This window comes from Camelus dromedarius, chromosome 8 (genome assembly GCF_036321535.1).
Source record: "Camelus dromedarius isolate mCamDro1 chromosome 8, mCamDro1.pat, whole genome shotgun sequence".
Taxonomy (NCBI): domain Eukaryota; kingdom Metazoa; phylum Chordata; class Mammalia; order Artiodactyla; family Camelidae; genus Camelus; species Camelus dromedarius.
Window position 1 is genome coordinate 14,766,284 of NC_087443.1, and position 16,953 is coordinate 14,783,236.

At 40.3% G+C, this 16,953-nt stretch overlaps 1 long non-coding RNA gene across 5 annotated transcripts in view; it reads left to right on the top strand.

Moving 5' to 3' along the window:
• The first annotated feature begins 10,129 nt into the window (after positions 1-10,129).
• LOC135321792 (uncharacterized) overlaps positions 10,130-16,953 on the top strand; it is a 30,922-nt gene continuing 24,098 nt past the window's right edge. For all 5 annotated transcript variants that reach the window (XR_010381868.1, XR_010381866.1, XR_010381867.1 and 2 more), the window contains exons 1-2: positions 10,130-10,306; positions 12,787-13,011. This is a non-coding gene — a long non-coding RNA (uncharacterized LOC135321792). The remainder of the gene's footprint in view (positions 10,307-12,786; positions 13,012-16,953) is intronic.

Genomic DNA, 16,953 nt, shown 5'->3' on the forward strand with positions numbered 1-16,953 from the left:
ACAACTCAGAATTCATGTTGCCGTGTAACATCCACTCAGACATTTAAATTCGTGGATTCTGACCAGATCCATTAAGTTTAAAAAAAATCCACATTTATCATTTTCAGGGAATAATCTCTCTTTTGTGATTAAAGAAAATTTTGATTTTTTTTCTTGCACTTTTAACAGGTTTAAAATATCAAAACATTGATTTGACATGTAACTTTTTTAATACAATAAATCTCATGCTGTTTTAATATGTAAATAAAAGTTTTTGTATTTCAACAAACTTTTACGATTTCCTGGCTCTTTGAGAAGTATTTTGCAAGATACTTAGATTACCTACTGTTGGAAAAATACAGACGTTACTTTTATGAAAATAGGCCTAGTAAAGATCTGTTCGTTTTTGCTACAGTGCAAGACATGAGGCCTAGGAGAGATTTGCTGCCGATTGCAAGAAGGACAGATCCCAGGTCTCAGTCTCCCCTCCTGTAAACTGAAGAGGCTCGACTGGTTTCTTTCCTCCTCTAAGTTGAGTTTCCATAAGCCTATGTCTTTTGTTTATATTCAGGAGTATTAGCAATATCAGATTAAATACTGAGTTACCCACGCTTCCCCCGAAGCAAAGTGCAGTATGTGCTACAGAAGCTTTTAGTTATCTGATTCTCGTTTCTGATCCTACAGGCAATTTTGTGTTGTATGTTTCCCGGCAACCTGGAAGGTCTTTTTAGCCATAGGTGGCGCTGTTGCACCTTCTTAACTTCTTAATTTTCCTATTTGTTAAAGAAAGCTTAAACAACGTTATTTTATTTTGATTTCTTTGCTTAATGCTTCAGAATAGCACAGTCTCCATTATGTCTGTCTACCTGGAAAAATTATTCTGCTTATATCTTAGTTTTATTCTGTCATCTCGCTGTGAACATCTCAGACTTGCTGTGCAAACAATGGCAAAATCGGACTTTTCTTCCAGTGCTAGAAACCAGTGAGCCGGGAATTTATAAAACAGCTAGAAGCGGCCTCTGGAGCACCTTAAAGCTGAAAAGTGTACTGGGTTCCCTGACTATTGACCCTGCCGCTGTGTGTTAATTAGTGGTAGGAGATTTGGTACATATAGGAAGGGGTGTAGTTTTTTGACATGGGCTTGCGTGCACTTGCTGCCACTGAGCCACTTGAGCCTAAGTCAGTTCGCTCTGAGATTTCCCTCGTCTTTGAGATGGGGATGCTCATATCTGCTTTGTAGAATTGTGAGAATTAGAAATTATGTAAAGTGTTTACCACAGTGGGTATGTCAAAAGAGCTCATAAACTTTAGCTACTGTTTTGTGAGAAGCCATCATTTGATAGTCTTTGGCAATTACTAAGAAACAGGAAAATAAGGAAAGCTGGTTTTATGATGAAAGTTATTTGAGGAGGTTCCATAGTTCCTATACCCATAATTTAGCATCAGCAAAGTCAGAACTGTTACACAGTCGCCCTGAACCAACGTTAAGCCACAGAATTTTTTGTTACTTCAAATATGTTGGGGCTTAATGGGATCCAATACTTATACACATGTTGTCTCCAGCAGCCAACTGAGAGATGACAGAAAAGAGTAAGCAGGCGATATATGTCTTCATTTTTACTGATGAAGCCACGTTCTCCATGAACTTCAGATCTGTGGGAAAATGCGTGTCATTATACTGTGTCCCAGAAGTAGAGACTCACCCTGTCCCAGGTAACTATGGGCCACAGCGAGCCTTCACTTGAGAGGACCTGCCCCATCATGCACAGGGCTGTCCTGCCATGGAGCTGAGCATCCCGGGTGCTTCCCAAGTGTGACCAGCACTGGAAGGAAAGGAACGGTTTCACATACCCTGCTTGTCTCTCCGGACTCACACCTCACTCTGTTAGTGTGATAAAGGCTAGATGTGGGCCATGGGTCTGTGGTGTGGAGAAGCACTCTCCGTGGCCAAGAGGAGTGGGGAGGAGGCATCCCCTCCCTCAGTTTAAACAGGTGGTGGTATGGAACAGAAGGGTGCTCCCCAAGAGTTTATAAAAGGAGAAATAAGGATTTTCTTTGGGACTTAGTGTAGCCAGGAAACACAGAAGATGATTAGAAAGGAGACTTGTAAATCACTTTAATATTAAGTTGACATTTGTTGAGCACCAATAATGTGCTACATTCTTTTCTGAGAGTTTTACAGAAATGAATCCTTCAATCTTCTCAACAATCGAGCAAGGAATGTTTGATTTTTATCCCAGTTTTACAGTGTGGAAACTGAGGCACACAGAGTGTAATTTGTCCAAGGTCACAGAGCTAGTAAGTGGCAGAGCTGGTATTTAAACCCTGGCTGTCTGGTTTTGAGGCTCCCAGGGATGGGCTTTGGGTGTTTAGAGGTATCTGCATCCCTGGATCTCTGTACCTCTGTGCATCAGTTTGCCCAATAAGGACAGGGAAAGGAGAGTTACACAGGTGCTCACAGTCGTGTCTCAGCCACTGTCCACGAAGGGTGCACCGTGATTAGCGTTAATTGTTTTCCAGGCAGTAGATCTGTTGGTATAACAGAAATTTAGTCCATTGAGTTAATCTAGAAACCCTTCCTGCTCTGCTTCTGTCCATGTTTGCCATGTTACTGCCTGCCCGTAATTAGGCCGTGGAGGAGAAACTGTACTCATGGTTGAACTCTGATATTTCAGTCTGGTTCATAGTTTCACATATTCTGTTACATTAATAAGTTAAGTTTCTGGTTTTCTTGCATCAGTGTCTCGTGAGTTTGGTTAATGTGAAACCAGTCCATGGGAGCCCAGGTGTGCTGACGGTATAATTTCTGAGCACGTTGTTGCACTTCTACACGTGCAGTCCTGACTGGAGGATGTTCGCCTTCCTCACTGATTTCTCCCAAGAGCAGGGCCCTCTCCCACCCCCGGATGTGAGGCTGGGAGCTCTCTGAGTATGCCAGTCAGCGGCCAATTCCACCAATCAGAAAATGATGAAGTACCCGGAAGTGGGTTTAATAGAAGAAAAGGGCTTCCAGGTAGTCCGATGGGCTGTTCGAGTCCATTTGGTGAAAAGCTGTTCACTGTCTGTGGTTGAGCTGTTTCTTTGCTGTTGAAAAGTCTGGATTAGATGAAGGGATTTTAAAAAGCAGAAAGGAGTGATTTCAGGTGGTACGTCCACACCGGTGAGAAGTGATGGATGACCGCCTGTGTGAGGCATAGACAGAGTCTTACAAACTTCATAAAACAGCTTTAAAAGCTCTGCCATCTGAGTGCACTTCATAAGGGGTCCAGATCATCACTGGTCACGCTGAGAGGGCAAATAACTGATGATGGCATAAAGGACACGGAGGCATCAAATAGGTCTCAGTCATGTTCCCTGTTTAAAGAATGTGACACAGTGTAATATATTTGAGCTGGTTTTTCACTGAACAATTTTTCGTGTTTTCTGGGACTCCCAGCTCCCGAAGTTTCCACGCAGCTGCATGTCCCCTCACTGCAGCTCTGTCAGCACTTGTCCTGGGCTGACGTGGTGTCATGTGGAGCAGGACGGTCAGCATCCCCGGCTCCTCCGAGCTCCGTCTCCTCATCCGCAATGCTGGGCTTCTCATCCGTGTCCACTTAGAAGGGTTGCTGAGAACCACACGTGATGGTTGTCAGGGGTGATTTGTGGTTGTCCCTGTGTTTGACATATAGTCAGTATTTGATAGAAACACATGTTTTTTATTACAGTTCTGGCTTCTAAATTGCAGTGATTTTTAGTCTGCATTTTTTTATAACTTTTTTCTTATTTTTAAATAAGCACTTTTCTTGGGGGGGGGGGATTACTGGGGATTGAAGCCAGCACATTGTGCATAGTAAGCAAGTGCTCTACAACTGAGTAATACCCACCCTCCTTGTCTTCACTTAAAAATAAATATTGCAATACACAAAATAGCTCTTAAACACCATCATGGGACCTATTTACTGTATAGACAATTGAATACATATGCTATTTCAATAAGAATAAATGTTGGGACATACCTTTCTGAATCTGTTTACTTGTTTAAAAACGATAATAGCTAGTGATAAACACGAGTCTTGGATCCAGTACTTCTTAGGGTCTGCTTTGACATCATGGGAAATTACATTCTACAGAGAAGGCAAATTGGGTCTCGTTGATATTTGGATGATTTAGCAGATGATCAAGTCTTTCAAAATTTGACAGTTTTGTATTTTAAACTAACTGCAAAGTTATCTTCTAGAAGTTGGAATTCCTAAGCTTGTGAAGTGCTCAGTAATTCAGTGTGTATGTGTTTGTGTCTGTGTGAACGTGTTTGTGTGTGATTTCAGGAAGGTAGAAATAAGTTCCATGTAGCCCTCTGATACCTTCCTCCTCCAGTTCAAGATGTAGGCATATATTTACACAAGTAAATTGATATTCTTTAGTCATTTGACATATTGGTGGGAATACGAGGTTCTCACACTTGTTTCAGAAGGGTTGGGGAGCATCAGGTTTGAAAACAGGAGGGGAAAGAGGCCGGGAGGCACTTCACACTCTGTGCAGGATTTGAGGAACAGTAGCTTTTCTTTTTTCTTCTAAAGCAAACTGGCGCTGAATTGTAACATACTATTACTCAGAATTGCTTTTCTGATCAGATACAAGTGCCTCAGAGTTTTCAAGGCAACATGAATGATGAAATCCGTTTTAGGAGTTATCTTTAAGGTAGTGTTAATTTTCAAGTAAAAGGCTATAGCCTGTTCTTTCTTCGAAGGGTAAAAGACGTTCTCATTGATCCAAGTGCATGATCAATGTGCTTAGATTCTTTGGGGATTTTTTCTTTTTTTTTTAAGTGCTTGTTTCATTGCGGTTTGAATGAATGTTTAAAATTTCTGAATTTTGTTCTTTAGAACATGCTGATTTATCAGAACTGTTAAATACCTGATTGATCATTCGTCTTTGTTTGGAGGGGCACCCTTTTGATTTCTGTTGTCTGTTAAAGAGGGAAATTCTTCCTCTAGCCTGCAGATCATTAAGTGAATGGTTTGCAGTGTGCCTTTAAAATTCTTTGAATGCTTTGAGCATGTTGGTCCAGTGAATTTTGAATTGACTCATTGTAATGACTTTGCTTTTGTTCTGTGGCTTTTGCTCCTCTCCACAAGAATTTGAATTCTCTGTTGCATTTTGTATACGTGTTCTTAACAGGGGAAGAAATTTTGCATTTTTTACAGAGCTGGGTTTTCCTATCCCCTCTGAATGCCATGTATAATTAATACAACAAAAATCTGTTATTGCATGCTTAATTATTTCATAAACTAATTTTTGGCTTAATCAGAAGCAATGAGAAAGAGTGATAATAAAAAATATGAAAACCTTCCTTCCTTTGAAGAATAGAAATGAGGTGGTCAGGCTCAAGCATGTTTTGTGCTTGACACACTTACTTCCATGCCATTGTGTATCATGATTCGGAGATGGAGTTGCTTCAGGTTTTATAGATTTTTGTTTGAACATTTTTGTTAAATTCTTTCTCCAGGCTGATGTTTCCTGTTGGGTTTGTGGAAAACGTAGAAGGGAAACAAATTCTTTGTTTTAATTTCAGGATGCCTGAGTTGCTGATGAGAAAAGAGTTGAGGGTGGGCTGAGGAACAGAGTGACACTCCCTCTCCTCCCGGCTGAAACTGATGAACAATGAAATCAATTAAGTGTATCAGTATTTGACCAATAGAATTCAGCGAGCCCAAACTGGCAAGTTATGCCCAATGGAAAGTACTGAATTCACCTGCAGAATTAGGTGCTTTGCCAATTAGAAGCAGCTTAGAGCAATCAGAAAAATTAGTTCATATGATGAGATATAAAAGAATGTAATATCTTCTATTTCTGAAACTTTTCTTTGTTAAGTTGTGTAGAGCTAAAATTAAGTTTCATGCGCCAGGAGTTAAGAGTCTGGGTGGTTCTGTGGGATCGTTAGTCAGGGATGTTTCTAGATCCTGCTAGAGTGTCTGAAGCTGGCAGGAAAAGACCCAGAGCTAGGATTTGTTATCCTAGGGTGTCCTCCATAATGGTTCCATAATGGTTACATGTGGGAGCCCAAGATTAGGTTAACAAATTGTAACAGACCCCAGCCGCCTGTCAATGTTCAGAAGAAAAATGTGTGCTTAGTAACTGCTTTGCAAGCAGGAGCCTGTGCATCCTCACTCCTGTCTCCTTGCCTTAAAAAGCAGAGGCAATGCTTTGCTTGCATAGTTGATGCTTTAGATAGCACTCTGCTCATTTCAAAGCAAGGACCCAGGCCCTCAGCTATAAAAGCTGGGCTTGTGTGCTTATAGATAGTCTATGATCCCCAAAACAAGGACCTGGCTGGTCTCGTGTTCTGCTTTGTAATTCACATATCTAAAGAATGTATCTTATTCCCCTCACCCCATGACTTCCCTAAAGATACACTAAGCCTTTGTACTCATTGTGGATTCTACAATCTCTGTCTCCTCCCGTCTTTCCTCAAGTTCCTACTTACTATCTCACAACAGTTAATGACTTTTTCCTTTCGTTATACACAGTAAATATAGGAGAATTTGAGAGGCTCGTGGAGTTGGCTCCCTACTCCTTCTCTTTTTCTGGACTTTTCCCACAGAGTCTTGAATAATCATTCCGTGTCGGTACGACTTCTGCCAGCCATAACCCACAGTTCCAGGTGAGAATGATGCAGGCTTTATCTCTCCTACCCAAGGGAGAGAGAGAAGAGAATTGAGATCTGCTCCCTTGTGGTCCCTTCCTTCCCCAGGGCCACTCCAGTTCACCTGCAGCCTTCTGGCCTCTGCTCTCATGGCCTCTGTCCCAGGACTGATTGCAGCCATTTTTTCCCTTGCCAACATTTCCTGTGCCTTTCAGAAGTTGGTCTCTTCTCTGCAATTCTACCCTGGCAGATGTGATGGTGGTCAGCGTGCTGGTGGGCAGTCACCTGGGGACTCCCAGGAGCCATGCTGATTCTCCTGAGTCTCTCATTCGGGGTTACAGAACTGTCGAGAACCAGAGGAAGCCCATTCATGTGAGGGCAGCGCAGCATTGCATCACTTTCATTTTATTTTTGAAATTTCAGTGGAGAAATTATTTGTAGCAAATTGTTCCAGTTTTTTGGCTGACTGCTTTCCTCACCACCATTTCCTTGTTGGATGTGGTGCTTGTTTTAAGAACCAGGTTTCTTCTCTGGTTATTTCTAGCAGGTGGGCTTGCCGAATCCTTGATCTGCATTTGAAGCAGAATGCTTCATCTTGATGTCAAACTGATTTTCTTCATTCTGAATATTTCGTATACACTCAGCAACTGTTTCAAGTGAACTGCTCTTGTCCAATTTCGGTTAACTCACATTTGCTGATCTCCTGCTTTCATGCTGAGGGCAGTTTCTTCTTCCTGTAATGAAAGTTAGAAATTTGCATCTACTATGGGTAGGTACTGGCCCGAGGTGCTTTTTTTCTTAACAGTTTTAATACAATTCACCCATTAATATTTACACCGGTTTTTACTCTATGCCAACAATTTTGCATCCCAGTCAATCTTAGAATATTTTCATCCTCCTTACAGGAAACCCCATATGCATAAGCACTTATTCCCATCTTCCCCATCCTCCCCCAGCCCCAGGGAGCCACTCTTCTCTCTCTGTGGATTTGCCTGTGCTGGACATTTCATGTAAATCGAGTCAATTCATGTAAATGGAACCGTCTATTGTGAGTGACTTCTTTCACACTGAGTAACGTTTTCAATGTTTGTCCATGTTGTTGCCAGGGTCAGTACTCCATGCTTTGCTATTGCTGAATAATATTCCACTGTATGGCTGGGCCCCTCTGTTTACCCATTCATCAGGTGATAGGCATTTTGGTTGTTTCTTCTTTTTGGCTGTGATGAATAATGGCACCGTGAACATTCCTGTAGGAGTTTTTATGTGGACATTTGTTTTCAGTTCTCTTACGTGTGTGCCCACAGAGCAGAATTGCTGGGTCATTCAGAAACCAACTGTTCAAATCTCTGAGGTCCTGCCAGGCTGTTTTCCAAAGTAGCCACGCAGCGTTACATCTCACCAGCAAGGGCTGCTATCTCTGATTCCTGTGTGTCCTCATTAGTTCTTGTTATTCTTTTTTTAAATATAAACTAATGTAGTGAATGTGAAGCTGTTTCTCCTAGCAGTTTTGACATGATCTCCCTTACAGCTAATGATTTTGAACATCGTTTCATTGTGCTTATTGGCCATTTGTATATTTTCCTTGAAAAATACCGTTTCGGATCCTTTATTCATTTTTTAATTTAGTTGTCTGTTTTGTTGAATTGTAGGAGCTCATTTTTATTTGGAGATACAAATTCCTCATCAGATAAATTATTTGAAAATATTTTCTCCTGAGTGTTGTTTTTTTCACTTTCTGGATGGTGTCCTTTGAAGCAAAGTTTTAAATTTGATGAACTCAAATTTATCTCTGTTTTCTTTTTTCCTTGTGCTTTTGGGGCAATATTTAAAATCTGAGGTATTTTATTTAAAATTTACATATAAAATATCTTAATTTTTAGGACCGTCCTAGGAGACGGGTGCTGTTGTTGTCCCCAGTCTATGGATAGGAGGCTGAGATGCAGAAAATTTCACTGACTTATGAGTGTCAAACTACCCAGTGCTGTGGGAGTTCAGAGGCTCATGATTGTCCCCAAGCATCTGTGCTCTTCACCACCATGCTCCACTACTGCCTGGAATCGTTAATGAAAAAGTCTTTCCTTTTCTGGTTTCTTGTTTGTTTGTTTTCTCATTGGGAACCTCATGTCCTCATTTTCCTTTCGGATATCAGTGTAGGTTTATTTTAGGTCTCATGTAGGCAGAAGCATTGCTATCAGTTAACTTCTTTATTACTCACTCTCCGGTGATGATTGTTGCTATTTGACCTAATCAAGTCATGCTTAAGTCTTTCCTGCTCATGACACTGAAAAGAGTCATGACTTACAGAATGCTCAGAGAAGAAAATAATTGATTGATTTTATTTTGCTACCCAATCAAACCAATCAAATAAAAACCCCGGTGTTGACACAGACGGTAAGCCCTCCAGAATAGGGTCACTGTCTTCCTTGTGTTTCGTTTGTTTGGTCACAGTGTCTGGATAGTGACTTGCTGTCCAGCAGTTTTGTGAGGATACGTTGTTCGTGAATCATTGTAAGGACAGAATTTTGACAACAGACTGTATTGGTCATTTCACGAGGGAAAAGATAATATAGAAATACTGCTCAGATCCATTTTAAAATTAAGTTTGGAATGTTGAGATGAGTTCAAGAAACCATACAAAGATCTTTTTCACTTATTTTAGATCTATCTTAGGCATATTATGATTACATAGCAGAGTAACTTATCAACTAGATTTGACAAGAGGGGTGTATTATTGATTATTTGTTTTAGTTGAAATATTCTACCTGGGAAAAAGTAATCAGTGCCCATAAATGAACAAATATGTTTGTATTTCTATGTAACATTGGAGCAGACTTCATATGTTTCTATATAATATATATGACTGTGTGTTTTAATCTGTCTGTCAGTGTATTTATAGTTTTTCAGCAATGTTCTAACTTTAGAATTCTTCTAAGAAAATCACCCCCGATTCTAGCGCAGTTTGTACTGTGTATCCTGTCTTATGCATGGGATTCCACTGTCTCCTCAGTGAGGAATTTCCTCCCCTACTGAAGTAGTAGCAGAGTTAAAGGAACTGTGAATTCTAGGCCTTTGCTCTCCATGTGTTTGCATTTGGCTGTCAATCGTGATTTTCCCTTTCTTGAGTTTTCATTGTTCAATTAGAATTTTTGAAAATAAGTGTTAATATGTTGTATTTGTCTCCCTAGAAACTTGATGTGTTTGTGCTTTTCAGTTTTCAATTTCTTAGAAATGTAAATGCACTCTTGTTTTTAAGTAGTCCTTTTTCACTAGATATCTGTTTACCTCTTTATAGTTAAAATACTTTTTTTCCAATGAATTAATCGGTGTGCATGTTTTAAAAGATACCTTACTTTTTATTTTCCTTATTATAACAATTATATTCATTCTAGAGAATTTAGAAAATAAGGATAAACACAGTAATAACTTAAAAATGGCCTCTAATCTCACCTAGAGATACAGTTGTAAAGTTTCAAATTGAGAATTACAAGTCCTCTAATGTTGTTCTTCTTTTTCAAGATCATTTTGGTTACTGAGACCCTCGAATTCCCATATGAATTATAACAGCAGCTAATCAGTTTTTGCAGAGGAGCCCGCTGGGATTGTGATCGAAACCACGTAGAATATACGTATCACTCTGGGGAGCACTGCCATTCCAAGAGCACTGTCTTCTGATCCAGGAATGTACGTGGCGTGTCTGTCCAGGTATTTAGGTCTCCTTTAATTTTTTTTCAGCAATGCTTTGAGTTTACAGAATATTATTTTACTTTTTTTCTTTGCCTTTATACTGAGGACATGTGTGCAAGGTACCGGGATCAGAAGTGTATTTTAGCCCCGCCCCTTGCTGCCAACATGGTCTCTGCGCTCTTGCTTTGCCTTGTGTACAATCTTGCACAAAATAGGACCTCAGTAACTCTCTCTTGAATGAATGATTTTATGATTGTAGGATGATGCTTGAGAGTCCTTGTGATGATTTTTTCCTCCAGCCTTTCCCCAATTCTTAACTATGCCCTTTTTCTTCCTAAACTCCATCCTGGGTTTCAGCCTGCCTGTGGCATTGATTTTCCCTATCTGTAGACTATTCCTTTCACTGGTTCACGATAATGTTACATGTGGGCTGTGGAAACTTGCTAGATGTCAAGAAAGAACAAATCTATTGCATGCTGGTATTTTTACAGTGTGGTATTTTTTATCGATTGAAATTAAATCAGGCTGACCCCCTGAGCCCTCCCGTGAGCTCTTTTCACTTTCCTACATCTGATACTGCTCTGGTTGCTAAATGTGCCCTTCCCACAGCCTTGGTTTTTGGGTTGAGTAAGTCATCATCAGTGGAGCCCTCTCTTTAAAAGATGAAGAGAACATTGGCTCCTTCTCCCTGGTTGGGGACTTGGATGAGATGAGATACCAGATAAAGAATGGAGCTCCACCTCATTCTGACACCCGCTCTTTCCGTTACGTTCTCCAGAGTAAAAGAGTACAATTCAACAGTATAAAGATTGATTGTGAGCTAATGAGATAGACAAGACAATCAATCATTTATTAAATATCCTTTCATGCCAGAAACAAATGTATTATACACACAAAAATCACACAAAGCATGATAATATCGTGCTTACAGACGTGTGTCCGAGTTCGAGTCCTGCTCTGGAGTGACCAGTCCTGTGAGATGGAGAACTGGTAGGTCGGCTTAGGCTCTCCAGGACTGGTTTTCTGTCCTGCAGAGATGGGGCTCGCTAGGCTTCCCTCCCCCCGTAGAGGTGCTGTGGGGTGTAATTGTCACGTGTGCAAAACTGCTCGTTCCTCGTAAGTGCAGGATAGCATAGATTTTGTGGTAATGGCTTTATGACTGCCCCGTGTAGACTCTCAGTGCTCCAAAGGGATGCCTTGTGGTTTGGAGATGGGATTCTCATTTCTGTAAATACCCAAGAATTGTGGTATTGGGCCCTGCTGATTTGAATCTATTCTTAGGAAGTACATATTGTAGATATATTTTTCAAGCATGTGTGCTTTTTTTCTTTTATTATTTATAGTTCTACCCTCTCATCTCTTGGTGTGACTTTTCATGGAATCCAGGAAACAGTCCTAAGCTACCTGCCTCTTCACTCTTCTCCGTGGTGGTTTTCTTCCCTGACTAGAAGAGGGTTTTGCACAGGAAATTTTATGTGTTCCCCTTTTCTTGGAGTCTCCCTTTTGGTCTGCCCATCTCTCACCTGTCCATCTGTCCATTTCTCTACCCACTCATTCTTCTGACTTGTTCCAAAAAGCATTTCAGGCAGCTTACAGAAGAACAGATACCAAATAAACAGGTTAGAAAATGGGGCCAAGTTCAAACTGTGAGGCTAGGAGGCGAGCCAGTTTGAGGGTTGCAGCCGTGAGACACACGCCTCTGCCCTGTGACTTATAAGATCAACAGCAAGAGTGTACCTGATGCTCCCAGCAGACACAGGGTAACAGGGTTTGTGGGAGATGCTCACTGGCTGTGAAATAAATAAGTGGCTCAGGAGAAGCCCAACCTTTCCAGCTACAAAGGCTTAGGAGAATATTTTGAGTGTCTTCCAAAATCAGGGTTTTGCATTGTTTCTTTTGTCAGAGTTCTATGTATAGTTGGTTACATTCTATACCTGAAAATTTCTCCAGAACTCCTTACCAAGTGAGTACCATTGCTCGGGAATGAGGTGGTTCTGCTCATTGATGGGGGTTGGCCAGAAACCGAAAATGACATCTTCAAAGGAGCCTGGGATTTGTCAGTTATGTTTTGTCAGTGCTGTAGATTTCAGGAAATGCTTTCATACTTTCTTTCCATCTGAGGCGGCAGCGTGCTCTCTTAGCAGCATCAGGAGCTCAGAGCCACGGGATTTTGGGGGCTGACTGCACTGCCGTCAAGACAGCCAAGCTAGTCACTGCAGGACTGTTCCTTTCACATAGTGCATTTCATGTTCTATAGTAGAAGGTTTCAACAGGGAGTTAATTAACTGAGTTAATTAACATTTAATAAATATGAAGCTTTGATGAAAAGACGGTTATAGGCAGAATATAAGTTGTGAACACTTTGAAAACGGTTTCATTACTGAAATTTCAGTAGGGAAGATACATAGTTTATCTTATTTATTCCTCTCTTTTAAAGTAACAAAGAAACAAGACAGAAAAGGCAGAGGATGATTTCTGTTATTCCTCTCGGCTTGCAGGTGCCCTCACATCCAGTGGCATCCATCCAGACACCAACACTGACACTGGCCATGCTCAGAACTGCCTCAGCCCTGAAGACACAAGTGACAAATAGAAGGGGGCCGCGCCCTGTTACAGCAGGTGCTCTCACTTTGTGGGTCCTTATGTAACTGCGCCGTGTTAATCAGGATCGCCCTTTCTACATTGTGTGGCGCTGCTGCAGTGTCTCCTAGTTATTTGTTTCTGTAAGTACTCGTGTATTATTCTCCAATGTGTGGTACTACACATCTAAAAATGTTTTGTCAGATGAAAAATAATGTATATTTAATACAATAATTCTGAACAAAGGGACATAAAAGGCTATCCAGGTCCCACTACTCAGAAATAATAATTAACACTTTAACATCTACTTTCTGTTCTTTTCATCAGTGTGTATCAGCTCTGTCATAAAAACCAGTGAGCACTCTGTGCCTGTTTACTGTGTGGAGACCTCCATTTTCCATTCGGCTTATTACATGTTTTTCTACAATATTCTATCTCCCCTGGCATGATTTTAATGACCAGTATAGCATTATGTCTTGTGGAGGCATCGTCCATTTTACTTCGGGCTTAAATAAACTTTTAAATTCCAAGTGTACTTAACTGAAATACTGAAAAGAGAACTGTGGTGGTACCAAAAGAGACCTACCTCCCTTCCCCTTATTTCTTGAGTGTAAAAGCTGTTGCCAATGTGGTGTATATATTTCATGACTTTTATGCCTATGACATATATATATACCCATACATACATACATACATACATACATATGAGAAATCTATGTATATGTGTGTATATATTCTTTTTTGAAAAATAAGGCCATACTATATGTTTTCTGCAGCTCGCTTTATTCACTCAGGGGTATATATTAGACGTCCTCCCACTCCAGACTCACCCGGTCCTTTCAGATAGAGTGGAGGGGTCTCCTGATGTGCAGGTGTGGTCTCTTGTGCAAGGACACCTTTGGTGGGAGAGTGCTGTGGACAAGGCCCTGGGCCACGGGAAAACGCCGGCCCCTCAGTGCCCACAGCTCACCGTGATTTACCGCATCATTGTCTTGATGGTGGACGCTTAACTTTTCTCCATTTTCCATTGTCAGAAAGGATGTTTGACTGGCATCTTTCTTTAACAGACTTTCCTGTGATCTTGTATGAGCATGCCTTTAGTTACGTCTTCTGGAAATTTAGTCCCTGGATGTGACATTTACTTTCATCACAGGCTACTTTCAAGTGACTAGAAATTCCTTCTCCAGTGTGGAATGAGAAATGTAGAATTACTTATGTAACCAATTCTCTATCGCTGGATATGATTTCACTTCAGCTTTTCTTCCCACCAGTGTAAACAGTATATCTATTTGAACTGATTTTTTTTCTAAACGAAACGATTCCTAGAAGTGGGGTTGAATCAGTGTGTACACACGTTTTTCAGAGTTTACATATCCATTGACATGTCATCCTCCAAAAAGGTCGCTCACAGTTTTTTCTCCCACAGATTGACACTAGCTACAATATCTTTTAAAAATATTTACCAATAAGATGAGCAAAATTGCTTTTTCATTGTTTTAGTTTGCATTTGATGACCAGTGAGGTATTGAGCATTTTTCACTGATTAGCCATCTGAATTTTGAAAAGTGAATGATCCATTTTGTCCTTTGCACAAATTTAAGTGAGGAAGCTTCTTTTTGCTTTGTGACAGCTCTTTGTATGTTATGAACATTAATCCCTTGTCTTCATCAACATCTATCACAGAGTTTTTCCTTGTCATTTCTTTCGTTTCATTTTGTTCAGTAGGTTTATTTTTGTTGTGGCTCAAAATATTCTTAAGATAGTAAATGTCTTCCTTTTGTGTTTTATCTTTGTTATTATTCTTAGAAATACTTTCTTATAATGGTATAAATCTCTTATGTAGGTTTATTTAATGTCTAAGATGGAGATGATAATAGTACTTGTTATAGTGAGGAGAAGTTGAATTAATGTGAGCAAAGAGTTGTATTTGCTGTTATTAGTATTTTAATATTTACATCACTATCTGTAATTTTTTTTGTGGTCATTATGACAGGAATAGAATTTGTTCTTTCCAGGTGATTCTCTGATTGTCCCAGGACAATTATTGAATTCATAATTTGCTCTTTGATTTGAAATCCCACATGTATAAAATACTTATGTACACTAGAGTCTCTTTTTGAGCTCATGCTTTATTTCTGTCAATCTTACTTCCTTACTGCAGCGCTATATCTTACATATTGTAAAAATTAAATATTATCTGACAGTGCGATTTTTTTTTTTGTTCTTTTCTTCCATCCCAAACTTTCTTGGCTATTATTATGACTTTATTATTCCTGAAGAATTCTAAAATATATTGTTCAAGTTAAAAAAAAATCAGATAAGAGTATTCATGGGATTTTTATTAAGTTTTGAATTATTTTTAGGAGAACTTCCATATTTACAAAACTGTTTTCCTCCATGCAATATGTTGATGTCTCTACATTCACACCTCTTATTTACCCCTCAGTACAGTCCTGTAGTTTTCTCCATGTACAACATGGGCATTAATTGTGAGTTTATTCCAGATTACTGTTGATGTTTTGTTAATTTTCTAAGTGAGAATTTTTTGCTTTTATATTTTTTAACTGTTCAAACTGACACCTAGGAAGGCAGATTCGGTTTGTAAATACTCACTTTGTAACTTGTCATTTAAAATTGTAAGTATTAAGTAATTGTTCGAGGATCCTTTCTTTTGTGTTTTTAAAAATTTGTTTCCAATATTATCAAAATGGTCATAGCTAAGAAGTATAGGTGTGGAGACAGATGGAGAGAGGTAGTGTGGCTCATGTACAAACTCTGAGCACTTTCATGGCTGCATTTAGGCTGGAGAAGCCCCAGAAGAGCCCACGTTAGACCAGGGGTGGCTTTGTATGCACTTGAAAGCCAGCTTTCCTACCTTTATGGTGAAGCCTGGTGGGCGTGGCAGGTAGGTGATCAAGATCCGATGAAGGTCATTGGCTGCACAGAGCGCTGTGTCTGTGAGAACTGGAGTCCATCACCATGGGAAATGCTTGGTGCCAGGAACACTGCAGGGGAGCTGGGGAGTCTGTGTGTTAAGGATTTTCCAGTCCTGGGAGTGGGAAGATCAGACTCTGCATTCAGATCTGAGTTTGAATTCATCCTCTCTTGTTTACTGGTCCTCTGACTTTTGTCAAGTTATCTACCCTCTTTGAACTCCTATTTTCTTGTCTCTCAAAATAGGAGAATTACGGCCTGCTGCTAGAGTGTTTGATCAGGATAAATGATTTGTTTCTATAAGATGCCACATACAGTCACAAGCTCAGTGAGAAATGGGCTGTCACCTCTTCATCTGCAACTCAGTGCTCGACAGGTCATCGGGGCAAAGCCAGTCCGTAATTTGTTTGTGATGCAAGTAGGAACAAAATTAATGTCTTGCCTTTCCCTTGCAGTATTATTAGTCCTTTGCTTCATTTACTTCTTTCCTCCTTCCCTTTCCCCTCCTTCACCAAAAGATCCTGAGAGTCTCTCAGAAAACTAGATTCAAATTACTTTAAAGGGTGTCTCATTCTCATGAAATGACTGTAACTTAAAAAAAATCTGTACAGATCCCAGACGTCATTGTATTTGATTTACACACACACACGCACACCCACCCACACACACAATCAGCCTACCTCCCACTAGCTGAGGGAGAAGGACCAATTTTTCTGAGTTTTCATTCACTGAGCGTGAGAGCAAAGTCTCTTACGCAGATTTTCACCTTGCTTAGTGCATGGTGTTTTTAATTGGATTTCTGCTTTGTGGCCATAGAACTATTCTCCTTATAGAAGAGAGGATGCGGAGACATAGACATTCTGCTGATATATTGGTGTCAACATATTTGAGTTGGAAAGGACTTAGGACAGCATAGAGTCGTACCTTTTTATGGGTGAGATTTCATGATAGTGTAACTTGGACAAGAACCTAGGTCTTCTGTCTTCGTGTCCACGTGGATGAAGAGGCAACAGGGCGGGAGATGGCAGGGATCCTTCTTGCTTGAGTTCCAGGGTCTGCTAGTTTTCATTGCTCAGCTGCCTTTAGTTTAGGTCCGTGTGGCCTCTCATGGGAAGGTCACTCTGTCCTGATAGACTGAGTTTCTAATCAGC